This window comes from Podarcis cretensis (genome assembly GCF_951804945.1).
Source record: "Podarcis cretensis genome assembly, chromosome: 4".
NCBI classification, from domain to species: Eukaryota; Metazoa; Chordata; class Lepidosauria; order Squamata; family Lacertidae; genus Podarcis; species Podarcis cretensis.
In genome coordinates this window covers 95,745,138-95,761,222 of record NC_137173.1, presented here as the reverse complement: position 1 = coordinate 95,761,222, position 16,085 = coordinate 95,745,138, and the positions used below count along the sequence as shown (strand labels likewise).

At 44.8% G+C, this 16,085-nt stretch overlaps 1 protein-coding gene across 1 annotated transcript in view; it reads right to left on the bottom strand.

The window, feature by feature from the left end:
• The window catches only part of CLDN10 (claudin 10), a 269,694-nt gene that overhangs the window by 250,901 nt on the left and 2,708 nt on the right, over positions 1-16,085 (bottom strand). The window lies entirely within an intron of this gene.

Below are 16,085 nucleotides of genomic sequence, written 5' to 3'. Positions count from 1 at the left end.
TAGTGCCAAACGGTGGCAAATGCTCCCCTGAGAGGTTTGGCGGTCGAAACAGGAGGGTTTTTATCACAGGACAAGAAATCAGCCCTCGACAACTTAGCCGGAGGAAAAAGAATTTTTTGCAAAAATCCCAATACCCGGGGGTCACAAATTCATCAAAAATCTGACTTTCGCCACTTCACTCAAAAATGGTGCCAAACGGTTGTAAATGCTCCCCTGAGATGTTTGGCGGTCGAAACAGAAGGCTTTTTATTAGAGGACAAGAAATCAGCCCTCGACAACTTAACCGGAGGAAAAAGGTTTTTTTGAAAAAATCCCAATACCCGGGGTCACAATTTCAACAAATATCGGAGTTTCGCCAATTCACTCAAAAATGGTGCCAAACGGTTGTAAATGCTCCCCTGAAATGTTTGGCTGTCGAAACAGAAGGCTTTTTATCACAGGACAAGAAATCAGCCCTTGACAACTTAACCGGAGGAAAAAGATTTTTTTAAAAAAATCCCAATACCCGGGGTCAGAAATTCATCAAAAATCTGACTTTCGCCACTTCACTCAAAAATGTTGCCAAACGGTGGCAAATGCTCCCCTGAGAGGTTTGGCGGTCGAAACAGAAGGCTTTTTATCACAGGAGAAGAAATCAGCCCTCGACAACTTAACCGGCGGAAAAAGACTTTTTTAAAAAAACCCGGGGTCACAATTTCATCAAAAATCTGACATTCGCCACTTCACTCAAAAATGGTGCCAAACGGTGGCAAATGCTCCCCTGAGAGGTTTGGTGGTCGAAACAGAAGGCTTTTTATCACAGGACAAGAAATCAGCCCTCGACAACTTAACCGGCGGAAAACGATTTTTTTCAAAAAATCCCAAGCCCCGGGGTTACAATTTCAGGAAAAATCTGACTTTCGCCAATTCACTCAAAAATGGTGAGAAACGGATGCAAATGCTCCCCTGAGAGGTTTGGCTGTCGAAACGAACGGCTTTTTATCACACGACAAGAAATCAGCCCTCGACAACTTAACCGGAGGAAAAATATTTTTTTGGCGAAAGGCAAATCCCAATACCCGGGGTCACAACTTAAGGAAAAGTCTGACTTTAGGCAATTCACTCAAAAATGGTGCCAAACCGTTGCAAATGCTCCCCTGAGATGTTGGCCATCGAAACAGAAGGCTTTTTATCACAGGAGAAGAAATCAGCCCTCGACAACTTAACCGGAGGAAACATATTTTTTTGGCGAAAGGCAAATCCCAATACCCGGGGTCACAATTTTAGGAAAAATCTGACTTTAAGCAATTCACTCAAAAATGGTGCCAAACGGTTGCAAATGCTCCCCTGAGATGTTTGGCGGTGAAACAGAAGGCTTTTTATCACAGGAGAAGAAATCAGCCCTCGTCAACTTAACTGGCGGAAAAAGATTTTTTTGAAGAAATCCCTAAGCGCCGGGGTCACAATGTCAGGAAAAATCTGACTTTCGCCAATTCACTCAAAAATGGTGCCAAACGGTGGCAAAAGCTCCCCTGAGAGGTTTGGCAGTCGAAACAGAAGGCTTTTTATGACAGGACAAGAAATCAGCCCTCGACAACTTAACCGGAGGAAAAAGATTTTTTTAAAAAAATCCCAATACCCAGGGTCATAATTTCAGGAAAAATCTGACTTTAGGCAATTCGCTCAAAAATGGTGCCAAACGGTTGTAAATGCTCCCCTGAGATGTTTGGCGGTCGAAACAGAAGGCTTTTTATTACAGGACAAGAAATCAGCCCTCGACAACTTAACCGGAGGAAAAAGGTTTTTTCGAAAAAATCCCAATACCCGGGGTCACAATTTCAGCAAATATCGGAGTTTCGCCAATTCACTCAAAAATGGTGCCAAACGGTTGCAAAAGCTCCCCTGAGAGGTTTGGTAGTCGAAACAGAAGGCTTTTTATCACAGGACAAGAAATGAGCCCTCGACAACTTAACCGGAGGAAAAAGATTTTTTTAAAAAAATCCCAATACCCGGGGTCACAATTTCAGGAAAAATCTGACTTTAGGCAATTCGCTCAAAAATGGTGCCAAACGGTTGTAAATGCTCCCCTGAAATGTTTGGCGGTCGAAACAGAAGGCTTTTTATCACAGGACAAGAAATCAGCCCTCGACAACTTAACCGGCGGAAAAAGATTTTTTTAAAAAAATCCCAATACCCGGGGTCAGAAATTCATCAAAAATCTGACTTTCGCCACTTCACTCAAAAATAGTGCCAAACGGTTGTAAATGCTCCCCTGAGAGGTTTGGCGGTCGAAACAGAAGGCTTTTTATCACAGGACAAGAAATCAGCCCTCGACAACTAACTGGCGGAAAAAGATTTTTTTAAAAAAATCCCAATACCCGGGGTCACAATTTCAGGAAAAATCTGACTTTCGCCAATTCACTCAAAAATGGTGCCAAACGGTTGCAAAAGCTCCCCTGAGAGGTTTGGTAGTCGAAACAGAAGGCTTTTTATCACAGGACAAGAAATCAGCCCTCGACAACTTAACCGGAGGAAAAAGATTTTTTTAAAAAAATCCCAATACCCGGGGTCACAATTTCAGGAAAAATCTGACTTTAGGCAATTCGCTCAAAAATGGTGCCAAACGGTTGTAAATGCTCCCCTGAGATCTTTGGCGGTCGAAACAGAAGGCTTTTTATCACAGGACAAGAAATCAGCCCTCGACAACTTAACCGGCAGAAAAAGATTTTTTTGAAAAAATCCCAATACCCGGGGTCACAATTTCAGGAAATATCTCAGTTTCGCCAATTCACTCAAAAATGGTGCCAAACGGTTGTAAATGCTCCCCTGAAATGTTTGGCGGTCGAAACAGAAGGCTTTTTATCACAGGACAAGAAATCAGCCCTCGACAACTTAACCGGCGGAAAAAGATTTTTTTAAAAAAATCAAAATACCCGGGGTCAGAAATTCATCAAAAATCTGACTTTCGCCACTTCACTCAAAAATAGTGCCAAACGGTGGCAAATGCTCCCCTGAGAGGTTTGGCGGTCGTAACAGAAGGCTTTTTATCACAGGAGAAGAAATCAGCCCTCGACAACTAACCGGAGGAAAAAGATTTTTTTTAAAAAATCCCAATACCCGGGGTCACAATTTCAGGAAAAATCTGACTTTAGGCAATTCGCTCAAAAATAGTGCCAAACGGTGGCAAATGCTCCCCTGATAGGTTTGGCGGTCGAAACAGAAGGCTTTTTATCACAGGAGAAGAAATCAGCCCTCGACAACTAACCGGCGGAAAAAGATTTTTTTGAAAAAATCCCAATACCCGGGGTCACAATTTCAGGAAAAATCTGACTTTCGCCAATTCACTCAAAAATGGTGCCAAATGGTTGCAAAAGCTCCCCTGAGAGGTTTGGCGGTCGAAACAGAAGGCTTTTTATCACAGGACAAGAAATCAGCCCTCGACAACTTAACCGGAGGAAAAAGATTTTTTTAAAAAAATCCCAATACCCGGGGTCAGAAATTCATCAAAAATCTGACTTTCGCCACTTCACTCAAAAATAGTGCCAAACGGTGGCAAATGCTCCCCTGACAGGTTTGGCGGTCGAAACAGAAGGCTTTTTATCACAGGACAAGAAATCAGCCCTCGACAACTTAACCGGAGGAAAAAGATTTTTTTGAAAAAATCCCAATACCCGGGGTCAGAAATTCATCAAAAATCTGACTTTCGCCACTTCACTCAAAAATAGTGCCAAACGGTGGCAAAAGCTCCCCTGAGAGGTTTGGCGGTCCAAACAGAAGGCTTTTTATCACAGGAGAAGAAATCAGCCCTCGACAACTAACCGGCGGAAAAAGATTTTTTTGAAAAAATCCAAATACCCGGGGTCACAATTTCAGGAAAAATCTGAGTTTCGCCAGTTCAATCAAAAATGGTGCCAAACGGTTGCAAAAGCTCCCCTGAGAGGTTTGGCAGTCGAAACAGAAGGTTTTTTATCACAGGACAAGAAATCAGCCCTCGACAACTTAACCGGAGGAAAAAGATTTTTTTAAAAAAATCCCAATACCCGGGGTCACAATTTCAGCAAATATCTGAGTTTCGCCAATTCACTCAAAAATGGTGCCAAACGGTTGTAAATGCTCCCCTGAAATGTTTGGCGGTCGAAACAGAAGGCTTTTTATCACAGGACAAGAAATCAGCCCTCGACAACTTAAGCGGAGGGAAAAGATTTTTTTAAAAATATCCCAATACCCGGGGTCACAGTTTCAAGAAAAATCTGACTTTCGCCAATTCACTCAAAAATGGTGCCAAACGGTTGCAAAAGCTCCCCTGAGAGGTTTGGCAGTCGAAACAGAAGGCTTTTTATCACAGGACAAGAAATCAGCCCTCGACAACTTAACCGGAGGAAAAAGATTTTTTTTAAAAAGTCCCAATACCCGGGGTCACAATTTCAGGAAAAATCTGAGTTTCGCCAATTCACTCAAAAATGGTGCCAAACGGTTGTAAATGCTCCCCTGAGATCTTTGGCGGTCGAAACAGAAGGCTTTTTATCACAGGACAAGAAATCAGCCCTCGACAACTTAACCGGCAGAAAAAGATTTTTTTGAAAAAATCCCAATACCCGGGATCACAATTTCAGGAAATATCTCAGTTTCACCAATTCACTCAAAAATGGTGCCAAACGGTTGTAAATGCTCCCCTGAAATGTTTGGCGGTCGAAACAGAAGGCTTTTTATCACAGGACAAGAAATCAGCCCTCGACAACTTAACCGGAGGAAAAAGATTTTTTTAAAAAAATCCCAATACCCGGGGTCAGAAATTCATCAAAAATCTGACTTTCGCCACTTCACTCAAAAATAGTGCCAAACGGTGGCAAATGCTCCCCTGAGAGGTTTGGCGGTCGAAACAGGAGGGTTTTTATCACAGGACAAGAAATCAGCCCTCGACAACTTAGCCGGAGGAAAAAGAATTTTTTGCAAAAATCCCAATACCCGGGGGTCACAAATTCATCAAAAATCTGACTTTCGCCACTTCACTCAAAAATGGTGCCAAACGGTTGTAAATGCTCCCCTGAGAGGTTTGGCGGTCGAAACAGAAGGCTTTTTATCACAGGAGAAGAAATCAGCCCTCGACAACTTAACCGGAGGAAAAAGATTTTTTTGAAAAAATCCCAATACCCGGGGTCACAATTTCAGGAAATATCTGAGTTTCGCCAATTCACTCAAAAATGGTGCCAAACGGTTGTAAATGCTCTCCTGAAATGTTTGGCGGTCGAAACAGAAGGCTTTTTATCACAGGACAAGAAATCAGCCCTCGACAACTTAAGCGGAGGAAAAAGATTTTTTTAAAAAAATCCCAATACCCGGGGTCACAATTTCATCAAAAATCTGACTTTCGCCACTTCACTCAAAAATAGTGCCAAACGGTTGCAAATGCTCCCCTGAGAGGTTTGGCTGTCGAAACAGAAGGCTTTTTATCACAGGAGAAGAAATCAGCCCTCGACAACTTAACCGGCGGAAAAAGACTTTTTTAAAAAAACCCGGGGTCACAATTTCATCAAAAATCTGACATTCGCCACTTCACTCAAAAATGGTGCCAAACGGTGGCAAATGCTCCCCTGAGAGGTTTGGTGGTCGAAACAGAAGGCTTTTTATCACAGGACAAGAAATCAGCCCTCGACAACTTAACCGGCGGAAAACGTTTTTTTTCAAAAAATCCCAAGCCCCGGGGTTACAATTTCAGGAAAAATCTGACTTTAAGCAATTCACTCAAAAATGGTGCCAAACCGTTGCAAATGCTCCCCTGAGATGTTGGCCATCGAAACAGAAGGCTTTTTATCACAGGAGAAGAAATCAGCCCTCGACAACTTAACCGGAGGAAAAATATTTTTTTGGCGAAAGGCAAATCCCAATACCCGGGGTCACAATTTCAGGAAAAATCTGACTTTAAGCAATTCACTCAAAAATGGTGCCAAACGGTTGCAAATGCTCCCCTGAGATGTTTGGCGGTGAAACAGAAGGCTTTTTATCACAGGAGAAGAAATCAGCCCTCGTCAACTTAACTGGCGGAAAAAGATTTTTTTGAAGAAATCCCTAAGCGCCGGGGTCACAATGTCAGGAAAAATCTGACTTTCGCCAATTCACTCAAAAATGATGCCAAATGGTGGCAAATGCTCCCCTGAGAGGTTTGGCGGTCGAAACAGAAGGCTTTTTATCACAGGACAAGAAATCAGCCCTCGACAACTTAACCAGCGGGAAAAGATTTTTTTGAAAAAATTCCAATACCCGGGATCACAATTTCAGGAAAAATCTGACTTTCGCCAATTCACTCAAAAATGGTGCCAAATGGTTGCAAATGCTCCCCTGAGATGTTTGGCAGTCGAAACAGAAGGCTTTTTATCACAGGACAAGAAATCAGCCCTCGACAACTTAACCGGCGGGAAAAGATTTTTTTGAAAAAATTCCAATACCCAGGGTCACAATTTCAGGAAAAATCTGACTTTAGGAAATTCACTCAAAAATGGGCCCAAAAGGTTGCAAATGCTCCCCTGAGATGTTTGGCAGTCGAAACAGAAGGCTTTTTATCACAGGACAAGAAATCAGCCCTCGACAACTTAAGCGGCAGAAAAAGATTTTTTTGAAAAAATTCCAGTACCCCGGGTCACGGTTTCATCAAAAATATGACTTTCGCCACTTCACTCAAAAATGGTGCCAAACGGTGGCAAATGCTCCCTTGAGATGTTTGGCGGTCGAAACAGAAGGCTTTTTATCACAGGACAAGAAATCAGCCCTCGACAACTTAACCGGTGGAAAAAGATTTTTTTCAAAAAATCCCTAGCCCCGGGGTCATAATTTCACGAAAAATCTGACTTTCGCCAATTCACTCAAAAATGGTGCGAAACGGTTGCAAATGCTCCCCTGAGAGGTTTGGCTGTCGAAACAGAAGGCTTTTTATCACAGGACAAGAAATTAGCCCTCAACAACTTAACCGGCGCAAAAAGATTTTTTTGAAAAAATCCCTAAGCCCCGGGGTCACAATTTCATCAAAAATCTGACTTTCGCCAATTCACTCAAAAATGGTTCAAATCGGTTGCAAATGCTCCCCTGAGAGGTTTGGCAGTTCAAACAGAAGGCTTTTTATCACAGGACAAGAAATCAGCCCTCGACAACTTAACCTGCGGAAAAATATTTATTTGAAAGAATCCCAAGCCCCGGGGTCATAATTTCACGAAAAATCTGACTTTCGCCAATTCACTCAAAAATGGTGCAAAACGGATGCAAATGCTCCCCTGAGAGGTTTGGCTGTCGAAACAGAAGGCTTTTTATCACACGACAAGAAATCAGCCCTTGACAACTTGACCGGCAGAAAAAGCATTTTTTGAAAAAATCCCTAAGCCCCGGGGTCACAATTTCATCAAAAATATAACTTTCGCCAATTCACTCAGAAATGGTGCCAAACGGTTGCAAATGCTCCCCTGAGAGGTTTGGCGGTCGAAACAGAAGGCTTTTTATCACAGGACAAGAATTCAGACCTCGACAACTTAACAGCGGAAAAATATTTTTTTGAAAAAATCCCAATATCCGGTGTCACAATTTCAGGATTAATCTGACTTTAGGCAATTCACTCAAAAATGGTGCCAAACGGTTGCAAATGCTCCCCTGAGATGTTTGGCGGTCGAAACAGAAGGCTTTTTATCACAGGACAAGAAATCAGCCCTCGACAACTTAACCGGCAGAAAAAGAATTTTTTGAAAAATTCCCTAAGCCCCGGGGTCACAATTTCATCAAAAATCTGACTTTCGCCAATTCACTCAAAAATGGTGCAAATCGGTTGCAAATGCTCCCCTGAGAGGTTTGGCAGTTCAAACAGAAGGCTTTTTATCACAGGACAAGAAATCAGCCCTCGACAACTTAACCTGCGGAAAAATATTTATTTGAAAGAATCCCAAGCCCCGGGGTCATAATTTCACAAAAAATCTGACTTTCGCCAATTCACTCAAAAATGGTGCAAAACGGATGCAAATGCTCCCCTGAGAGGTTTGGCTGTCGAAACAGAAGGCTTTTTATCACACGACAAGAAATCAGCCCTCGACAACTTAACCGGTGGAAAAATATTTTTTTGGCGAAAGGCAAATCCCAATACCCGGGGTCACACCCTAAGGAAAAGTCTGACTTTCGCCAATTCACTCAAAAATGGTGCCAAACCGTTGCAAATGCTCCCCTGAGAGGTTTGGCGGTCGAAACAGAAGGCTTTTTATCACAGGACAAGAAATCAGCCCTCGACAACTTAACAGCGGAAAAAGATTTTTTTGAAAAAATCCCAATATCCGGGGTCACAATTTCAGGATTAATCTGACTTTAGGCAATTCACTCAAAAATGGTGCCAAACGGTTGCAAATGCTCCCCTGAGATGTTTGGCGGTCGAAACAGAAGGGTTTTTATCACAGGACAAGAGATCAGCCCTCGACAACTTAACCGGCAGAAAAAGAATTTTTTGAAAAATTCCCTAAGCCCCGGGGTCACAATTTCATCAAAAATCTGACTTTCACCAATTCACTCAAAAATGGTGCCAAACTGTTGAAAATGCTCCCCTGAGATGTTTGGCGGTCGAAACAGAAGGCTTTTTATCACAGGACAAGAAATCAGCCCTCGACAACTTAAGCGGAGGAAAAAGATTTTTTTGGCGAAAGGCAAATCCCAATACCCGGAGTCACACCTTAAGGAAAAGTCTGACTTTAGGCAATTCACTCAAAAATGGTGCCAAACAGTTGCAAATGCTCCCCTGAGATGTTTCGCCATCGAAACAGAAGGCTTTTTATCACAGGATAAGAAATCAGCCCTCGACAACTTGACCGGCGGAAAAAGATTTTTTTGAAAAAATCCCAAAACCCGGGGTCACAATTTCAGGATTAATCTGACTTTAGGCAATTCACTCAAAAATGGTGCCAAACAGTTGCAAATGCTCCCCTGAGATGTTTGGCCATCGAAACAGAAGGCTTTTTATCACAGGACAAGAAATCAGCCCTCGACAACTTAACTGGCGGAAAACGATTTTTTTCAAAAAATCCCAAGCCCCGGGGTCATAATTTCACGAAAAATCTGACTTTCACCAATTCACTCAAAAATGGTGCGAAACGGTTGCAAATGCTCCCCTGAGAGGTTTGGCAGTTCAAACAGAAGGCTTTTTATCACAGGACAAGAAATCAGCCCTCGACAACTTAACAGCGGAATAATATTTATTTGAAAGAATCCCAAGCCCCGGGGTCATAATTTCACGAAAAATCTGACTTTCACCAATTCACTCAAAAATGGTGCGAAACGGTTGCAAATGCTCCCCTGAGAGGTTTGGCAGTTCAAACAGAAGGCTTTTAATCACAGGACAAGAAATCAGCCCTCGACAACTTAACAGCGGAATAATATTTATTTGAAAGAATCCCAAGCCCCGGGGTCATAATTTCACGAAAAATCTGACTTTCGCCAATTCACTCAAAAATGGTGCGAAACGGATGCAAATGCTCCCCTGAGACGTTTGGCGGTCGAAACAGAAGGCTTTTTATCATAGGACAAGAAATCAGCCCTCGACAACTTAACAGCGGAAAAATATTTTTTTGAAAAAATCCCAATATCCGGGGTCACAATTTCAGGATTAATCTGACTTTAGGCAATTCACTCAAAAATGGAGCCAAACGGTTGTAAATGCTCCCCTGAGATGTTTGGCAGTTGAAACAGAAGGCTTTTTATCACAGGACAAGAAATCAGCCCTCGACAACTTGACCGGCAGAAAAAGCATTTTTTGAAAAAATCCCAATACCTGGGGTCACAATTTCAGGATTAATCTGACTTTAGGCAATTCACTCAAAAATGGTGCCAAACGGTTGCAAATGCTCCCCTGAGATGTTTGGCGGTCGAAACAGAAGGCTTTTTATCACAGGACAAGAAATCAGAGCTCGACAACTTAACCGGCGGAAAAAGATTTTTTTGAAAAAATCCCAATACCTGGGGTCACAATTTCAGGATTAATCTGACTTTCGCCAATTCACTCAAAAATGGTGCCAAACGGTTGCAAATGCTCCCCTGAGAGGTTTGGCTGTCGAAACAAACGGCTTTTTATCACACGACAAGAAATCAGCCCTCGACAACTTAACCGGTGGAAAAATATTTTTTTGGCGAAAGGCAAATCCCAATACCCGGGGTCACACCTTAAGGAAAAGTCTGACTTTAGGCAATTCACTCAAAAATGGTACCTGCGGAAAAATATTTATTTGAAAGAATCCCAAGCACCGGGGTCATAATTTCACGAAAAATCTGACTTTCACCAATTCACTCAAAAATGGTGCCAAACGGTTGCAAATGCTCCCCTGAGAGGTTTGGCGGTCGAAACAGAAGGCTTTTTATCACAGGACAAGAAATCAGCCCTCGACAACTTAACCGGCCGAAAAATATTTTTTGAAAAAATCCCAAGCCGGTGCCTGCGCTCTCTCCACTAGTTTCGGGTGAAGAATCTTGGAGACCCCTCTCCCAATCCTCCATCTCCCTCCCTTCTCTGCTGGTGTTGCGCTGAATTCCTTCCCCTCTGCTGGTCCCCTCTCCTGCATCGCTCGGGAGCCTTGCCTCCACCTCTCTCTCCGATGTCAGTTCCCTGACATCCACCTCCCTCCCAGGACCCTCTCCATCCCCAGCCCGAGTCTGTGACGTAACTTCGTCTCCCTCTTCAGCCGACGATGCAGGGAATCCCCGGAAGGAGCTGCCGTCGTCCTCCGAGGACTCAAACCCCGCTTCCCACCCGCTCCGATTTCTTTGTGTGGGACAGGCTTCCCAGTCCGATTCCTCCTCCTCTGACACTTCTCCTCCTTCCTCTTCGTAAGCGGGAAAACCCACAAAATCCTCTTCCTCGTCTGTGGTCCCAAATTGCTCCTCCCAGAATCTCTCTATTGGTTTGGGCTTACCCGGATACCTGTCGTGGAACTCCTCCACAAGATATCCATCATCTATTCTCCCCCTCGGGAACCCACGTGTTTTCTGACTCGGGTTCTCCCTCCCAAGTTACCAGGTACTCCACTTGCCGCCCCCGCCACCGTGAATCTAGGATTTCCATAGCTTGGTTGTGGTGTTCCCTCTCCTCTACCTGCAGGTGTCTGATGCCTTCTCCCTCTCCCCCCCCGGAACTCCCGTTCCCCTCTGTACGGTGACAGTAGGGACCTATGAAACACCGGGTGGATTTTCATGCTGTCTGGCAACTTGAGCCTGAATGCCACAGGGTTTACTTGCTACGTTAACTCAAAGGGTCCCAGCCGTTTTGGCCTTAGCTTCTTGCACCCTCCCTTAAAGGGTAGCCCTTGGGTGGACAACCACACCCGGTTCCCCACCCTTATAGTCCTCCCTTCCCGGCGGCGCTTGTCTGCTTGCCTCTTGTAAACTTCCTTGGCCCTTTCCAAGTTCATCTTAAGTTGCTGGTGCAGGGCCTCCATTTCTTCCACAAACTGTTCTGACGCAGGCACGCTCCACCCTTCCTCCCCCCCTCCCGGGAAAGACCCTGGGGTGACACCCATAATTGGCCATAAACGGGCTCATTCCCGTGGACATATGCTCAGCGTTATTGTACGCAAATTCAGCCAGCGCTAGTCTCTCTACCCAATCGTTCTGTCTCTCGTTGACGTAGCAGCGTAGGTATTGCTGCAAAATACTGTTCGCTCTCTCTGCTTGCCCGTTGGTTTCCGGGTGTCTCGCCGTTGAGAATCCCACCTCCACCTACAATAAGTTCATGAGCCTCCTCCAGAACCGCGAGGTAAATTGTTTCCCGTGATCCGAGATGACCCTCGAAGGATCCCCATGCAGCCTGAAGATGTGATCTACAAACAACTTGGCCGTTTCCTCTGCCGTTACTGCATGTGAGCAAGCTATGAAGTGGCACATTTTGGTTAGCAGATCCACTACTACCATGACTGCTGTCTTCCCTCTAGACTTGGGCAAATCTGTCATAAAATCGATAGATACCACCTCCCAGGGTCTTCCCGGTGTGGGTAAGGGTTCCAGCAACCCTGCGGGGGCAGCCCTCTCCCCTTTAGCCCGTTGGCAGCGGTCGCACCCACGTGCATACTCTCGTACATCTTCCCTCACCCTTGGCCACCAGAACTGCCTGGTAACCAGCAACATGGTTTTGTGTTGAGCAAAATGCCCTGCCGTTGGGTTGTCGTGAAGCTGTTTGAGCACCCTTTCCCTCAAGGTCTCCCCCGGTACGTACATCGCCCCCTTGTAGTACGGCAGCCCTTCCCTTTCCTCAAAGCCTCCCTGGTTTTCCCTTGCTTCCCGGAGTTCCCTGATTCTTGGTTGAGCGAATTCGTCGTGGCGAATCAGCTCGGTTAGTTCTCGTTTCCCAACCAACGCTCCCCCCCACACCCATCGTTCCTCTGGGAACACGTGTCTGACTTCCGGCGGTCCCTCTCCTTCCGTGTACTCCGGCTTCCTGGACAGCGCGTCTGCCCTTACGTTCTCTTCTCCCGGCACATACCGGATCTCGAAGAAGAACTTGGAGAACTCCTGTGCCCATCGAATCTGTCTCTGGTTGAGAACTCGAGCCGTTCTCCAGTATTCCAAGTTCTTGTGGTCCGTGCACACCTGGATCTTGTGCTGGGCCCCTATTAGCAGATGTCTCCATTGCCGAAAGGCTGCGTAAATTGTAAGCAGTTCGCGATCATACACCGTGTAGTTTGTTCCGACTTGCTCAGCTTCCGCGAAAAAAAAGCGCACGGTCTGCAGCTTTGCTGCCCCCCCGGCTGCAACAACACCGCTCCGACGGCCCGATCTGATGCGTCAGTCTCCAGCCTCATTGGCTTCTGCAGATCCACGTGCAGAAGTTGCTCCTCCGAAGCGAACGCCTTCTTGAGTCTTTCGAAGGACTGTTGGGCACTTTCTGTCCAGACGAACTTCCTTTTGCTACTGAGACAATCCGTGATGGGTGCGGTCAGGTGGGCGAAGTTTTTGATGAACTTCCAGTAGAAGTTGCTGAACCCGAGGAACTCTGCACATCCTTCTGTGTTTTGGGGGTGTTCCAGTCCAGCACCGCCTGCACCTTGCTGGGGTCCATAGCTAGGCCCCTGTCCGACAACTTGTACCCCAGAAATTCAACTTCCCTGGCGTGAAATTGGCACTTCTCCAGCTTGACCCACAACTGGTGCTTCTGCAGTCTCTTTAGCAATTCCCTGACGTCCTTGACATGCTGTTTCTCATTGTCCGAATAGATTAGGACGTCGTCCAGAAATGCTATGCAGTTCTTGTACAGCAGGGAACCCAACACGTGGTGCATGAAGGCTTGAAAACAGGCGGAGCCTGACTGTAATCCAAATGGCATGACTAAGTACTCAAAGGCCCCCAGGGGGGTGAACATGGTTTTCCATTCGTCCCCTTCCCTCATCCTAATCAAATTGTACGCCCCCCTGAGTTCCAGCTTGGTGAAGATTTTCCCCTTCCTCACCTGTGTTAAAATGTCATCAATTCTGGGCATCGGGAAGGTCACAGGTTCCGATACAAGGTTTAACGCCCTATAATCCACGATCAATCTGGGCTGATTAGTGTTCTTTTTGTCCACAAAGAACACCGGACTGTCCCCCACTGCCTTAGATTCCCTTATGAAACCTCTTTTCAGGTTCTGGTCAATAAAGTCTCGCAACTCCTGCATCTCCCTGTCAGACATGGCATACAGCTTACCCACCGGCAGCTGAGCCCCTGGGAGCAAGTTGATTTGGCAGTCAAAAGGCCTATGTGGTGGTAGCCTGTCCGCCTCCTTTTCGCTGAAGACCTCCTGCAGGTCAGCGTACTGTGGCGGCACCTCTCCTCTCGGCTCCACCGTCATTCCAGCCACCCTGGCCACCCTCAACCTTGGCTCCCCCCCCCCCAGACAGTGTTCCAAACAGTGAGCTGACCTGAAGGTGCCAAACGGTTGCAAATGCTCCGCTGAGAGGTTTGGCAGTCGAAACAGAAGGCTTTTTATCACAGGACAAGAAATCAGCCATCGACAACTTAACCGGCGGAAAAAGATTTTTTTGAAAAAATCCCAATACCCGGGGTCACAATTTCAGCAAATATCTGACTTTAGGCAATTCACTCAAAAATGGTGCCATACGGTTGCAAATGTTCGCCTGAGATGTTTGGCGGTCGAAACAGAAGGCTTTTTATCACAGGACAAGAAATCAGCCCTTGACAACTTAACCGGCGGAAAAAGATTTTAATGAAAAAATCCCAATACCCGGGGTCACAATCTCAGGAAAAATCTGACTTTCGCCAATTCACTCAAAAATGGTGCCAAACGGTTGCAAATGCTCCCCTGAGGTGTGGCGGCCAAAATAGAAGGCTTTTTACCACAGGACAAGAAATCAGCCCTCGACAACTTAACTGGCAGAAAAAGATTTTTTTGAAAAAATCCCTAAGCCCCAGGGTCACAAATTCATCAAAAATCTGACTTTAGGCAATTCACTCAAAAATGGTGCCAAACGGTTGCAAATGCTCCCCTGAGAGGTTTGGCGGTCGAAACAGAAGGTTTTTTATCACAGATCAAGAAATCAGCCCTCGACAACTTAACCGGTGGAAAAATATTTTTTTGAAAAGATCCCTAAGGACAAGAAATCAGAGAAGAAATCAGACAGGAAATCAGGACAAGAATGGTATAAAGAGATGTAGGATATAGCTATTAATAATAAATTAACATGTGCCATTAAGGAAAGATGGGGAATATGCAGGAGAAATGATTTTGAGGAGATATGGAAGGCGTTTGTAGAAAAGTTGTACTGTTAAAACTGAAAGGGGTCAAACCATCATAAGGCGTGTTAAAATTTTGGGTGGTTGAATAGTTACAGTGGAATAGTCTCAGGGGTGGGGTGCACATTTTTATTCTTACTTATTATTACTTTGTCAAAATAAAATAATAATAAAAAGAAAACAAATACGAAAAGTAACACATTAAGTATACTGTTAAAGGTAGAATTAAGAATAATGTGAAATGTGAAAAATATAAAATAATTATTTCAAAATTGTAAAAACAACGTAAGGTGTTAATAATTTTAAAATTAAGGAAGGATCCTGTGAACCCAGAGATTTACATCCCCCATTTCTTCCCAACCTTATACTGCATATAACACCGATGTCTCACAACAAATGTAACTGAAGAATCGGAAGTAAGAGATCATGCATGTGCTTTTGAAAATGAGGGAATTTTTTTTTTTTACAGAAGAAAAGGAGTGTGTGGCAGCCCCCACTATTTAAAAAGCCCCCACCCCTATTATATCATTAGACCCAGATCTTAACATATGAAACTAGATAAGAGCAAAAAATATCAATGTTTGGTCCAGATCCTGGGTACTGCACCCTCACTAAAGGAGGCTGTATGGAGGATTCACTAAACGACGTGTGTACCTGAGCTTAAGGCCTCAAATTCTCTTTATCTTAAATGCTGCTTTATTACAAAAATGACGACTAGACTGCTGATCCTAAACTGAATAGTTGCCCAACCACCCCTTCCAGAACCCACTGCTCTCAACTGCCTCGCATTCAAACTCCCTTTCAAATCCTCATCCAATCATCACCCACCACCAGAGCTCCACAATCTCTCTTTCCCCCTCCTTCCCTCCTTGACATTCCTTTAATAATTTTGATACAGGTACAGTGGTACCTCGGGTTAAGAACTTAATTTGTTCCGGAGGTCCGTTCTTAACCTGAAACTGTTCTTAACCTGAAGCACCACTTTAGCTAATGGGGCCTCCTGCTGCCACTGCGCCACCAGAGCACGATTTCTGTTCTCATCCTGAAGCAAAGTTCTTAGCCCGAGGTACTATTTCTGGGTTAGCGGAGTCTGTAACCTGAAGCGTATGTAACCTGAAGCATCTGTAACCCGAGGTACCACTGTACATTCAATATTTTATACATGCTCCTCCCTGTAACCATACGGTTAGAAGCATTTGAGCTTCCCATTCCTGGTTCCTAGGAAATGGAGGTGAGCAAACTGCAGGTTCTCCATCTCTGTTCCAAAAACCAGTTGTCTTCCCCCAAAATGATCCTGAGAATTGTAGTTTGTTAGGGGTTCTGGTGACTGTAGGTCTGTGAGAGGGAAGCCACAATAGTAATAGTAATTTATTATTTGTACG